This window comes from Syngnathus leptorhynchus, chromosome 1, assembly GCF_054491065.1.
Source record: "Syngnathus leptorhynchus isolate UIUO chromosome 1, UIUO_Slep, whole genome shotgun sequence".
Classification (NCBI taxonomy): domain Eukaryota; kingdom Metazoa; phylum Chordata; class Actinopteri; order Syngnathiformes; family Syngnathidae; genus Syngnathus; species Syngnathus leptorhynchus.
The window spans coordinates 8,256,791-8,269,684 of record NC_141195.1 but is presented as its reverse complement, the minus strand read 5'-3'; positions in this window follow the sequence as shown (position 1 = coordinate 8,269,684).

The following is a 12,894-nucleotide window of genomic DNA, read 5'->3' as shown; positions in this document are numbered from 1 at the left end:
AGAAGGCTCGATAAGTAAAATGGTCAATGAATTTGGTAATCGATTATTGAATTTTAACAGCTCTACATTCTTGTCATATATTTTAGTGCTGTAATATTATGTTATAATATATTGTAATATTAGTTAAGCAATATCCACATAGTAATTTGATTTATCTCATTAGGTTCCTTGTGTTCAGACACATTTTTTAATATTATCTTACCTTGTTAACAATTTTGTCTGTCATCATTTTCACAAGGCATCATGATAATGATGATACTTGACAAGTATTGTTAATCCAGATAAATATGAACACGCTCCCAAATTGAAATGTCCAAATTAGACCCAATTAGCCAGCTATATTGTGACTCGTTACTTTTACAAGATCTCGGGTGTGAATGTGGACCAGGTGTGTGGCATGCCTCGCCGTGACCTCGCAAAGAAGTTAAGTGCAAATACTCAACATCATACTCCATGGAAAATGCTGTCAGTCTTGCTGCAGAGGTCGAAGGGGTGCAGGGTCAGCCTGCTGGTGCTCCAACCATATGCTACATACTGCTTCAAATTGCTCTGCAAGGCTGTCATCCCAGAAGGAAGCCTTTCCAAAACATGACACCATCTGACATGGATTACTGCAACCATGTCTTGTGGTCTGATCAAACCAAGATAAGCTTATTTGGTTCACATGATGTCAAGTATGTGAGAGGAGAACAAAGACGAGTGCGCCTTGGCTACAGTCAAGCGTGGGAGTGACACGGTCTGGGGCTGCGCGAGTGCTGCAGACACGAGGGAGGGAGGGAGGGAGGGAACCATGAGTGCCAATTTGTACGGTGTCACAATGAAGTGGAGCATGATCTCCTCCCCATGGAGACTGTGCCTGTGGCAGTAGTACAAGTTGACCGCAACATGTTTCCAAAATCACAGACGCCTCGCTAAATAAACCGAGGGTAAAAATCACGAGAGTGGCCAAGCAAACTCTCAGAACAATGCTTGCTTTTAATTGACTGAGGACTCCTCATGCTCGAATTGTGCACAGTTGAGAGCAAATGACTAGTAAACACAACAGAGCGTGAGATGACTTTTCTGTCCTGATGTGCATCACCAGAGCAGAACAGTACATTGAGGAGATGACTTGATCAGTTCACTAAAACAAAACAAAATCTCTTTGGTTGTTGTGATGCTCACGGTGGATGTGTAACTAGATGACTATTCTAAGATATATGTTTTTATTTCCACCGTAATCGACATTTTATTTACGTATTAGTTCTTCAAATAGTAACCTGTACATGAAAAAAAAATGTCATGAAAGGAGGGAAAAAAATTACAGGTACTATATGTTGTAAAGAGAATGCAGGCTACCATATTAATGTTGAAAAATTGTGCGTGAAGGGCAAAACAATCATCTTTCCATTACAAAGGATATTTTATTACATACTTTGGTGTAATAATCTGGAAAATGATGCATTTTCAATTTTCTTGGGGGTGAGTTGATATGATACCATTGGCGCTGTCCTTCCCCCATAATTGTATTGCCTCCTTCTCTTCCACCCCATCTGCTTCCCCATCGTCCATTAACCATAATCCATCCAGCTCCACACTTGATGGAATTCTAGTTTTTATGATCATTACAACTTTTCTAATCAAACAATGGCCCAAAACTTTTGCACAGTATTGTATATTCAACCAATTTACCTTGATCATTACATTCCAAGCTTCCTTCATTTGGCTGGGAGAAGTCACGAGGCTTTCAGCACACATCAGTCAGACTGGCTCGATGATATGGCGTAAAACATAAATGCCTTGATGAAAGGAAGTCAAGTGCGAGGTGCTGACAGCTTGAGGATAATTAGGAGGACGACGGGTGTTGCTCAAATCTTTATTTGTTAATTAGACCGTAGAGTCGCACCAAGTGATGGGTCCACAGACCGTAGCGTCCCTGGATCACACCGAGTCTCAGCGCTCTCACTCATTCTAGAACAACTTGACAGATGGTGTCCTCTGTGTCGCAGGTTCCATAAGGAGGTAATCGAAGACTTAACGGAAGAGTGCACGGTACTTAACTCTCCTGCCTTCTATGGAGGCAGTGTGAATTCAGTTCCCACTCAGCGAGTGAGTCTCAGTGGGAGTTCCGTCCTAAATCTGTATGTGCCCTATTGTTGACAACCGGCAGCTTAAGCTCCCGGTGACTCCGAACGGTATATGTAGTATAAAAAATGTATGGATAAACTAACCTTCTTTTTAAGTCTGTCTTGTTTTATCTGAAAAATCCATTTAGCCATCATTTTTGGTTAACATTCAGTAGTACTTAGGCATTTGCTTGCCTCACAGCCTTGCATCTGTGTGTCCATTATTACATTAATATTTCTGGAACTGTCACTATGTATCTGTGTGTAGTAGCATATCAGCAAGCTTCATCTCGTTGGACTGCAACTTCTTGGTTCCCTAGAACATGAAGTGCCTATGGCGCTTCATCACTTTGGACTGAACCATTCCCATTTCCTGAAATCTATGGCTGCTTTCAGTCGTTTTCACTGGTCCTGCCATTAATAGTCCCCCGAGGAAACGAAAAGCTAGAGTGAAAGGGTGGGGTCGGGTGGTGGGGGGTAAAATTGAATAAGGGGCTCATGACAATGGACCAGAGGGCCGAATAAAGTAAGCACTGGTGTAGATTTACAAGCTCAAGTTTGTCAACAGGGTGGCGTGTCTTCAAGAGACACAGAGAAAATTGCCCACCCCCTTCCCCCCAACATCTTCCCATGAATGCAACTGCACAGGCATGGAAAACAAAAGTTGCTGGCTTCATGTGACATTTGGCCCTCTGACGGCCTAAAAAGATGATGAAAACGGATGGCATGACCTTACATATTGTCTGGTGGAAAGGTGCTGCCTGGTCCACTTCATCATCTTAAAATTCATCCTCAAAGGCCCTCCACACAAAATGTCAACAACTAACAATTCGTTTGCTATGTACACTTTCACTTTTAAAGGCAAACGCCCAGCGGCTCTATACTTCAGAATGAAAGCAATATTTTTTCAAAACAAATGTTAGAATCATGGCAGTGTGTATTTAAAATCTTAAAAGTTGTTTTATTTGATACATTCTTGCTTTAAGAGTTATTTATTATACAACTAAATTATTCAATGAATTACAGGAAAGCAAAAAGATTCAAGCATTTTCATTTCTGGCTCTTCAGCACAAATTCACCTTTGTTGATTATTTGTTTTGCACAGTAGTGGAATTTCTTTTCACATGTGACCGTTTAAAATTGTATGTCATGTATAATGTAATTATATTTTAAAAATGTCTGTACTGTTGTTTAATCATTTAGTAGTCTAATCTTAACGTCGCCGCCATAGTAATGCACTGCTGTTTTTGCCTAATCGACCGCCAAGTTAAGTTGTACTCTGCATCCACCCAATATTAGCTCTTATCTTGTCTAGAAATTAATTTGGATAACCAGATATACTGTTTTCCCTTGAACATGTTCACTTTTGAGATCATTCAATATTACTTTAATTTCCTTTTTTGAAAATGGGAAATTATAGACATATGTACATTATCCTCCTCACAAAATGTCAAAATACACTTTGCTGTGAGCAGCTAGCATGAATATAATAGCTATATATAATATATATATATATAATATATAATATAATAATATAATGCTTGTTGCATTTAAAATGCACTTGTTGATCTTTTCTGAATGCACTGCAATTTTTTATTTTATTTTTTATTTATTATTATTATTTATTTTATTTACTAGATCTCCTTTTGGAGGTTGTAGTTGGTGAATCTACTTGCGTATGACAGTTTGGAAATCCTGGGCCTGTTTTAAGGGTGTGTTTAGTTAGTGGCAATGTTTCAAGTCTTTAAGTTACTATATGACTTGAGGGAAGAAAATTAATTATGTGATGAGGAAACATCTGTTCACGTGCCATAAAAAATACTTTCACTCCAAGTACTTTTCAGAGCTTTTATTATTATTTAGTTCTTTTTTTTTGACTTGAGGAATTATATTTGAATAAGTTACTTGTACCAGTTTTTTTTTCTCAAAATATACTTCTACTCAATTACACTTTTCTCATCTTTCCCCTTCAAATCATTAAAACATGCATGTTACATTTATTAAAGTCTAAATTGCTCATAGATATGAATACAAGGTATGAATAATTATTTCTGGTATCCAGCCAACATATAGGTGGATTTGTTTTTGGACAAATGGGTCAATTTGTTGCTCTACATGAAAAACATTATTTGAACGAGAGATATCCTTTTGAAAAGCCCTAAATAATGTCAGCCTACCTAATTTTAGTCCAGCCATACATTGATTGACTTCAACTCTAACCTTAAATATTTTAAGATTACATCATAACTGAGGCTATAATACGAATTCATTAGTTTTTGACAGCAAGTATGAATTATCACAATTAGCAGATTTTGCACACAGCCATGCAGGGAACCTTGATACATTATTCAGCGGAGGTCGCACACAATTTAATCTGCATATCTCATTTGTCTTTCCCGTGCAAGATGAATATTTTTGTCGAAGCAAATAAAAATGACTTCATCTCAATTAGTTCCACGGCAAATTTTGCTTCCTAAATAACAATGACAGCAGCAAAGTCTCTATTCAGTGCACCACGTACCAACTGTTTGGAAGTAAAAAGTCCAACCAATTGTAATATAAGAATAATGAATCTATCATATGTGAAATATTTGTCCCAATCTCTAATTTATTGCCATAACGAGACATCCATTCACTATTCAGGCAATGTCTTAACAGCTCTTCACCCAGTGCCCCTTCTTGTCAAAAATCGTAAACTAATGGGCTTAAATGCATCACACCTCTGTTTATTTTTTATTTTTTTTAATATGCAATCAGGAGTCATGAAAAATTTGGACTACTAACGATAAAGGTGTTTTTTATTTTAGATTTGTGTGTGTGTGGGGGGGAAACCTTTTAATCTCTGTTAAGTGATTTTTGGAAGGGGTATAGATTTACTGCCAAAATGGATAGGGAAAAAAAAAAGGAAATCCATTTTGCAAAAAACAAAGTAGATAACTTAATTTGCTTTAGTGGGTTGCAAAAAAAAAAGGGAAATAAAAGCATTTAGTTTGACACCTCATGGTTGAATCACTCATTTCGAAGGTGACAAAAGCCTTGGTGGAGGTATGTGCTCTTTCGGCACTGCTGTTCTTCTATACTCATGTTTCTAATTGCTCTTCCTCAGTGTTAGTAGCCAAGAAACGTATAAAATCTGCCAAGATCGTCAGTAGAGTGTCGTGCTAATTTACACGTTATCGCCGGTGACCTGTGGGGGTCACGTATGGAAATCTTAATATGTAAATAAGTTTCACAGCCGGTAACTCATCCCCTGCGACATCATTGCTCGGGTCTTTGACAAGCAAATTCTCAGTCAAGCGTGTAATTACGAACAGCGGCGGCCACGGCGGCAGTTCAGGCGGAGGCGAGTGCCAGCGGAGTGATAACGAATCACCTGCCATCGATGTCAGTGGCCGAACATGGGCGCTAATACTTTCAACCTGCCAGTTTGTAATGAAGACAAATAAGAGAAGCGTTGCTAAGTGATTCATCGAACTGTTCAAAGCATCATGACTTTACTCTCTCACAATTTTTTGCTCCCACCGCTCGTCTGTGAACTACGTTCAGTCTAACAATTAGTTTTGTCGTTTTAATGACCCTTTCCGCAATGGTTTAATTTCATTTATGCCATTCGTCTTGACTCGTCTCTACATACGTTCACAAAGTCAACGGCATCGTATTTATTTGACATTGAATCCACACATTTCATAGATTAATAGATAATTCATTATCCAAAGTCGTTGACTTTATAGAGGAAATATGACGACAAATTTAGTTTTTAATTGCTGGTTGGCTCTCTGGGAATCTGATGCCAATCAAGTGGAAAATTAAACAAGTAAGTACAGTGTTGCCCTGCAGCGAAAATCCACAAGTAATCAACACTCCCACTCAAAGGGTTTATAATTGCCTTTAGAAGCCTTGAGATGGCAAGTAAACACTACATGAAGCTTCTCAACTTCGCGGCAACAAGATGTCTCTCACGGCTCCACCGGGGAATAACTGCTTCATTTTCCTTAGAATGCTCCGAGCAATTTGTTTTGCTGTCATCTTTCTGGAATTCAATTTGCACTCAAAAAGATATGCTAAGCATTTTGATGTGCTTTTAAGCACGCAAATTAAGAATGAAACAACAATTACAGTTTTTAGGAGGAGCCTCTGTTTGATGAATGATGAAGCAGATTGTTCAAATAGCACTTTTAATTGAAGTAGCAATTCTAACGCCTATTGAGGATTTTGCTATAAAAATTTAGAGAAGGTCACATTTTATTCATCAATAAAGGTTATAATGCATTTTAGGTCAATCCTGAAACTTTAGCCAGAAGTCAAATGTCCAACTTTTTGTGAGCAGTAAGAACTCACAAGCAGTGCTTATAGAAAAATTCAAGCAAATTCTGTCAATCAGATTTATTATTATACAAAATCATTCAAACGACCTTAGATTTTAGTTTTCCTACCACAATCTTGACATGTTTGCTGAGGGAACGGCAAGACATCCAAATCGATAGACAAAGCTGTCTTGGAATTGGGCCAAGACTGGAAGAATATTGTCACTGTTAAAATGTGGCCCCACTCTTTTAAGTTGGCTGGGCCAGTTCAGAGAACTGAGTGGGTCACTTAAAATGAGAACCCGCCCCTGGGTGTACACAAAAGCCACTCCTTTCCTGCTACCACTGACCATTAAACCAAAGACACTAAACCTTCACATCCTTTTATTGCAGGGAGTCGGCGTGTTTACCCAGGAAACTTTTTCTTTTCTTTTTCAAGATCATTAAAATTAATGACAGCTCAAAAAGGTGCTTGGAAATTTTGATTGATCAAGCATTCTATCAAACCAAATGCTTCACCTCTCAGTCTTCTCCTGAACAATCTTGAACGCACCTCCGGGGTCCAGTTCACTTGATTACCTGTGATGCGGTTCTGTACGAAATGACAAATTCGATCTTCTCCGAACGCAGCAGCAAATAACATGACAACTTTCCCAGAAAAAAAAAAAGAAGCTCTCCTGCACATTATATCTCTGCTCACCTGATTCGGGTCACCGCTTCCCCATCTTTTCCAGGATAGCGCAATGATCCGTGAGAGGGTTTTAGAAGGTCTATATTAAATCTCCTGCTGTGAATAACTGAGTAGATTCTGATTTGTATTCTTGTGTAAAAAAAAAAAAAAAAAAAAGAGCGCCGTTTCCCAGCATGAGCCCGCTTTCTCTCTGAACAGAACTTACATGTATTTCCGCCTCAGGCAAGCTGCTTCGATGGGGCCTGAGATTGCAGGAAGGTCTTGATGTGCCATTCATTACAAAGATGAATGTGTGACTCCCCAGAGAGAACTATTTAATTCTGGGTACACTCAAGGCTATTGATTTCCACTACACATCTCCAAAAAGATAGCAATAATCTTCAATACCTCATCTGAGAATGTAATATTGTTTTGATTCAACAATGACATCATGCCTACTACTGCAATATATACAAAATATTGTATGACAAGAGTACTCGGTAGGTGACCCCGGACAGCATCCGGCACGCCAGCCGCCTATTTGTAAGCCGTGTTGAAAATGGATGGAGGGATAATTCGAGTAGACGAGTTCACGCTGCTTGAGCATGGCCAGTGACATCATAATGACTAGCTGGAAGCATGGCTTTGTGACTCACTTGCTAGCTGGCTAGTGTGTGTACTGGACTGTAAATTTTGTTTGGCTGACAAAGCGAGTAGGCACGCTCAAGTGTACTGGAAGTGCCTTGTGTGCAATTGCCGTTAGTTGTGTTTTACGTGACGTTAATTACCGCCCATCTCATAAACACCAACACACACTGGCACGCAGTGTGACGTGTGAAACTGCAATATACAGATGTTTTTTTCAAAACCCCTCTCTTGATGTTTGCTTAGAATTCATAACAAGGATCATGTTCCTTTTTTTAGACAACTATTCATTTGAATTCATTCAAATGGAAAAGGACATTTTATTTCAGATTTGTTCATTTTTATTGTTTCCAATGAAAAGAACATTTTGTTGTTTGACCTGAGCTTGATACGCAGACCTTTTGACCCATTTAAACAAATATTTGAAGCCCTTAAGGATATTTACTCGAGTATCCCTGTTGTATAAGAATGAGAATGAACCTTTACACATTTGTCATTCAATTTTGTGACGTTTTATTGTTTATGCATCATAAAAAGGACATATCATGTATTTTTTTTATTTCACATTTTATAGCCTTTTCTCACAATTACATGTCAGTCGTATGCTTATATGATAAAATAAAAATAGAAAAACATGGATCCGTAATTACAGTTCTACAGCATTTCTTGCCAAAATTGTGTCTCAGTTTGATGCAGTGCACCAGCCCCTCTAAAAGCCACCACTGGCCAGTTGATCAAGTTTAAGTGTCCAGGGTTCCCGTTTCCTGGAATGGAACGTTAGTTGCCGTCTCGGGCAATTAACTTGAACATGAATAGCTGAACACCTGCAATGACCGGTGCAGCCACTCTATTGAGGCTGCCAGGTTTCATGACCTGTCCCAGTAGCATCTTGCCTTCTTGGTTCATTGAAGACTTTTTATTTCTCTTGTTGAGAGCCCCGGGGAGAATGATCTGGCCTGCCTGCTGCCTAATCACTGCTAATCCTTTCAAGACAGAAAGCCATGGTTGCTCAGGTTACTCTTGCAGAAGGATTAGCTTGGGTTATTTATCCATCCAGAGAGGTTAATTATGGTGGCCGGCTCCCGCCTGCTTGGAACCTTCTGTGTGTGTGTGCACATGAAAAATCCCTGCTTTGAAGGCTCCGTACCTCACTTGGCCACACATCTGCCATTTGTGTCAATTTTAATAATAAACATTGAGGGGTTAATAATGATGCATTTTAAAATGATCCTACAAACAACTGTGTGCATGCAATTGGGCGGGGATGTCATCATTAGCCTCTTTTACGCTGAGATTCTGAAAAAAAAGCAATAAACTGCCATTTTCTGATTTTTTTTAAACAGAATCCAGCGAAGCGTGAGATTGCACTTTGTGGCGCGCTATCTTGCAATCAGATATGTGCATGTGTAAAATGCAAGGACAATTACTTTCAACTCATTGAATGAAAAGAAGTTATGGTCGAGTATCCACCCCTGTCCCGCCGCCTGGAATATTTTACAATTTCCTTTTACTTCCCAACTGTTCTTACAGCTAGAATAGATCCTCCGAAATACTAGCCAGATGACTTGAAAGGGCAAGTCAATTACTTGATTGTTCTGCTCAGTTTGGAGAAGAAAAGGTGGAGCAGTAATATTATGAGAATTTATATAATTCTATGTACTAAATTGGTCCCAACTGTTTCTAAACGAATACAATTGTGTGCGGTTACTCATGAGCAAAGTGTTTTACTGACGGTTAAAAAATAGCAATAACGAAATGTAATTTAGCGAGGAATGTTAAAAATATCAACGACAGAGTGACAGACTGGGTCAGCCTGAAAAAATATGACAATGACCGACTTCCGCGACACAAAAACCGGGGTAAAATGTGACCTCCGAGTGCCCACTTCACACTGTCCGAGAAGTAGAAATCTTTTTTAAGGCGAGTCTGTTACACTTCCAACATGTAGATTTAAAGGGAATGATAGGAGTCGTTTCTATTGGCTAAGGAGCAAGTTGGCTGTGCTCATTCCCACAATAGCGCAAACACCCCTTTAGAGTGCAACTCTTTTAACTCTTGTCTTAATTAATCTTAGTGACGGTGATCATGTTGTGGGTCTTTACCTGGAGGAGATCAATCTCTGATGGACATTTCTAGCAATGGCAAAAATGGTTAAAAACATGGCGATATAAATCATGTTTTCATTGGTCGTTAAGCTATACTGTGTTGACTGAACACTGAGCTGAATTATGTTAACAACTCGAAATGGTAATAAAGCGTATTTAATAGGTCTGTCATCAAACAGAAACACTACAAAGCTTGGAGAGTGTTTCTCAAACCATCCAGGGGAAAAAAAAGGCTTTGATTGCGTTTACGCTCTATCTAAGATGGTTTACTGTGGTGAGACTCTGCTCTGCTTATATTTCTAATCGCCGTGGTAGTGCTTACGAGACAGCCCCCGAGGCCATTTTCGACATCAGGACAAGTCACTGTCTTCTGCTTGCCTTCGCTATCGCTTATGTGAGAAGAATAAAGGAAGAAGGCGTACAAACATGCTTTCACGCTTCAACTGAACTTCAAAATAGCAAAAGTAGCAGGCAGACGATGTAGCTTGGTCTCTTAACGGGAGACGACAAAGCTGGAAGTGGTGCAGCTTTTATCATGTCAGCTAACCATTAGGAAATGGGTCGGGATATTCCAGACGTTTCCTATTCTGCAGGATGTCCAAATTGTTTGGGGAGAGCTATATTCACATCATTGAAGTTGCTCATCAGCCCACATCAGTGAAAACATTGTGGACCACTGAGTTCATGTTTGCTAGTTATGCCCACTTTCTATTTAAACAGACTGAAACATTTCAAAGCCACACCTAAATCAAGTTGAATCCAGAACACGAATGAGGAATTTCAATTTAAAACCTGCAAGGGTAAATAATGGTCTGAAAGCTGTGAAGGGGATGGTATTCCTTCAGGCGTCAGAAGTGCACAATGACCTTCATTATTTCTGGCTACTCGGGGAACTCCTTCTACTCCTCATCTCACGAATGTCTATCTCTTGCATCCTGCTGTGGCAAAGACTTCAATCAGTCTCTGTTTCCAAAAAAAGGCCTCAAGCTTAAACGGGGTGATGATTCCTGTGCCTTTTATAAAGTGAGAGCCAAAGTACTGGAATGGATTCTGGAAGAAAGCGACCACACTCCCTTGGACACACACCAAACAAAAGCATCCGGTCTGGATCACCAGGAATTTCATGGGCTTCATTTTTTTTTTCTATTGAAAGAAAGTCAAGTGGAAAAAAAAAGTAAACACAACAGATAAATAACAGTGATGCCCTGCTGTTGTGCCAACTTCCTGCTCATGGTCTACTGTTATTGGACTGTTATTTCAGGTGCTTTTTCGCTGCATGCTGTCTCATATCCATCCATACAGAAGCACCGCTAATCTTGTGGAGGTGTATTTTTACCAAACGTTACACAAAAAGGCAAGCAAAGTTTTATAATGAAAGGTTTATTGGCAAATAGCAATTTCATCAAAGCAAAGGCTTCAAACTATTTAATGCCACTCTCATTGGAAGCTTGATATCAAAGTAAATGTAAGACATGCTCACGGTTAGCATTGATAGTTCTCACTTTTTGAAATCCTTGACGTAATGAGTATTTGAACACAAAAGGTGGTGCAACACAGATAATATGACAATATTCACAGGCATATATTTTTTATCCTCTAGGAAAACGGACTAACATTACAGCATCTTACCAAGTCATTTCGAGCAGTAGTAGGTCTACTATTCATTTTTGTGTTTGCATTACTGCGTTGTACTGGGATAGCACAACGGATGGAATTTGAGCATTCTTCACATTCATTTTTACTGTTATTACTCTGGTTTTGTAGTAAATTAAAATATGAGACCCCCACAGCAGCTCACACTCTCTTGCGTGGATCTTTTTGCCAGGGATAGCTTCAAGTCTTGGCGGCTACTTGATAAATGATTCAGTCGGCACTGCATGATCTACAAGCTAACTCGGAATCCGGCAGGATAAACAGGGCTCCAGAGACTAACTCCACTATCTTGGAGAAGAACTCACAGACCTTGCAACAAGACGAATGTAAACAGACTAAAGGTATTTGGGCAATGTATAAAAAAAACATGCTGACAGTTACACTTTATGCTAAATAGCTGCTTGCAGGCTACTGTACTACTAGCCAATTTAAATGGAGTCCACCAAACCTAATCCATCGCTTTTATGACAATAATGCATAAATATGTACCTAAAAACATTGAGATCACCGTAAGACAAAAAAGTTAAAGCAAGACCCTCACAGATTCGTCCTTCTCCATCATGGATTTTGTATATCACCTTGTACCTGATACATACAATTGGATTTTACGAGCTAGGTAGGATCTAGCTTCTAGCCCAATTATTTTCGTCAAAGATTTATCAGGAGGAAAGTTATTTTTTTTGCAGATAGTTGACGTTCTAGTGTGATGCCGGTGATATTTTGTTAATGTGACAAAAAGAACACTTTGTTTGAGGTGACCTTTAGGTAGCAGTATTGACATTTGTAAATTGAACCCAAAGAGACCATGTCGGACCCAAATGTGGCTTTTGGTTCTTCTTTCACGCAACGTGTCTGACTTTGAAATGTTAATAATACCACCTGATACTCACCGGAGGATCTTGACAGTCGCAGCTCGTACTCGATGTGTTCATCGTGAACTTGTCAGCACTTGAGCTGCTCCTCCGTCCGTCAATGCCCATCCACCTGCTGTCAGCCGACTGATTGCTTTAAAGGTTATTGTTCGCCATGTTTACACCGACGACATCATTATGTGATAAGATTAAATTGAGGATGGATTACAACCACGTTGTATCACCCGGATCAGATTAAATGGCTGGCTAGTTTGTTTTTAAAGTAACACAGAAGCAATACCTGCGTGCCTATGCCCATTACAGAGGTTAACAACAATTCTTTGACAACACAAAAATAAGATAATATTATATGGAGCACTAAATATTATTACGTTTGGTCTGGACGGATTACTTCTGTATTATTGAATAGTGTTTTCTCAAAATGTTTCTTGTTTGGATCCACTGTAATGGTCATTTGTCTGCTATCCCATTCATATCCGATTTTTAATTCTTTTTAATTATATTTAATTAAATTGTATGTAATTAAAACGTCAGCAGTTT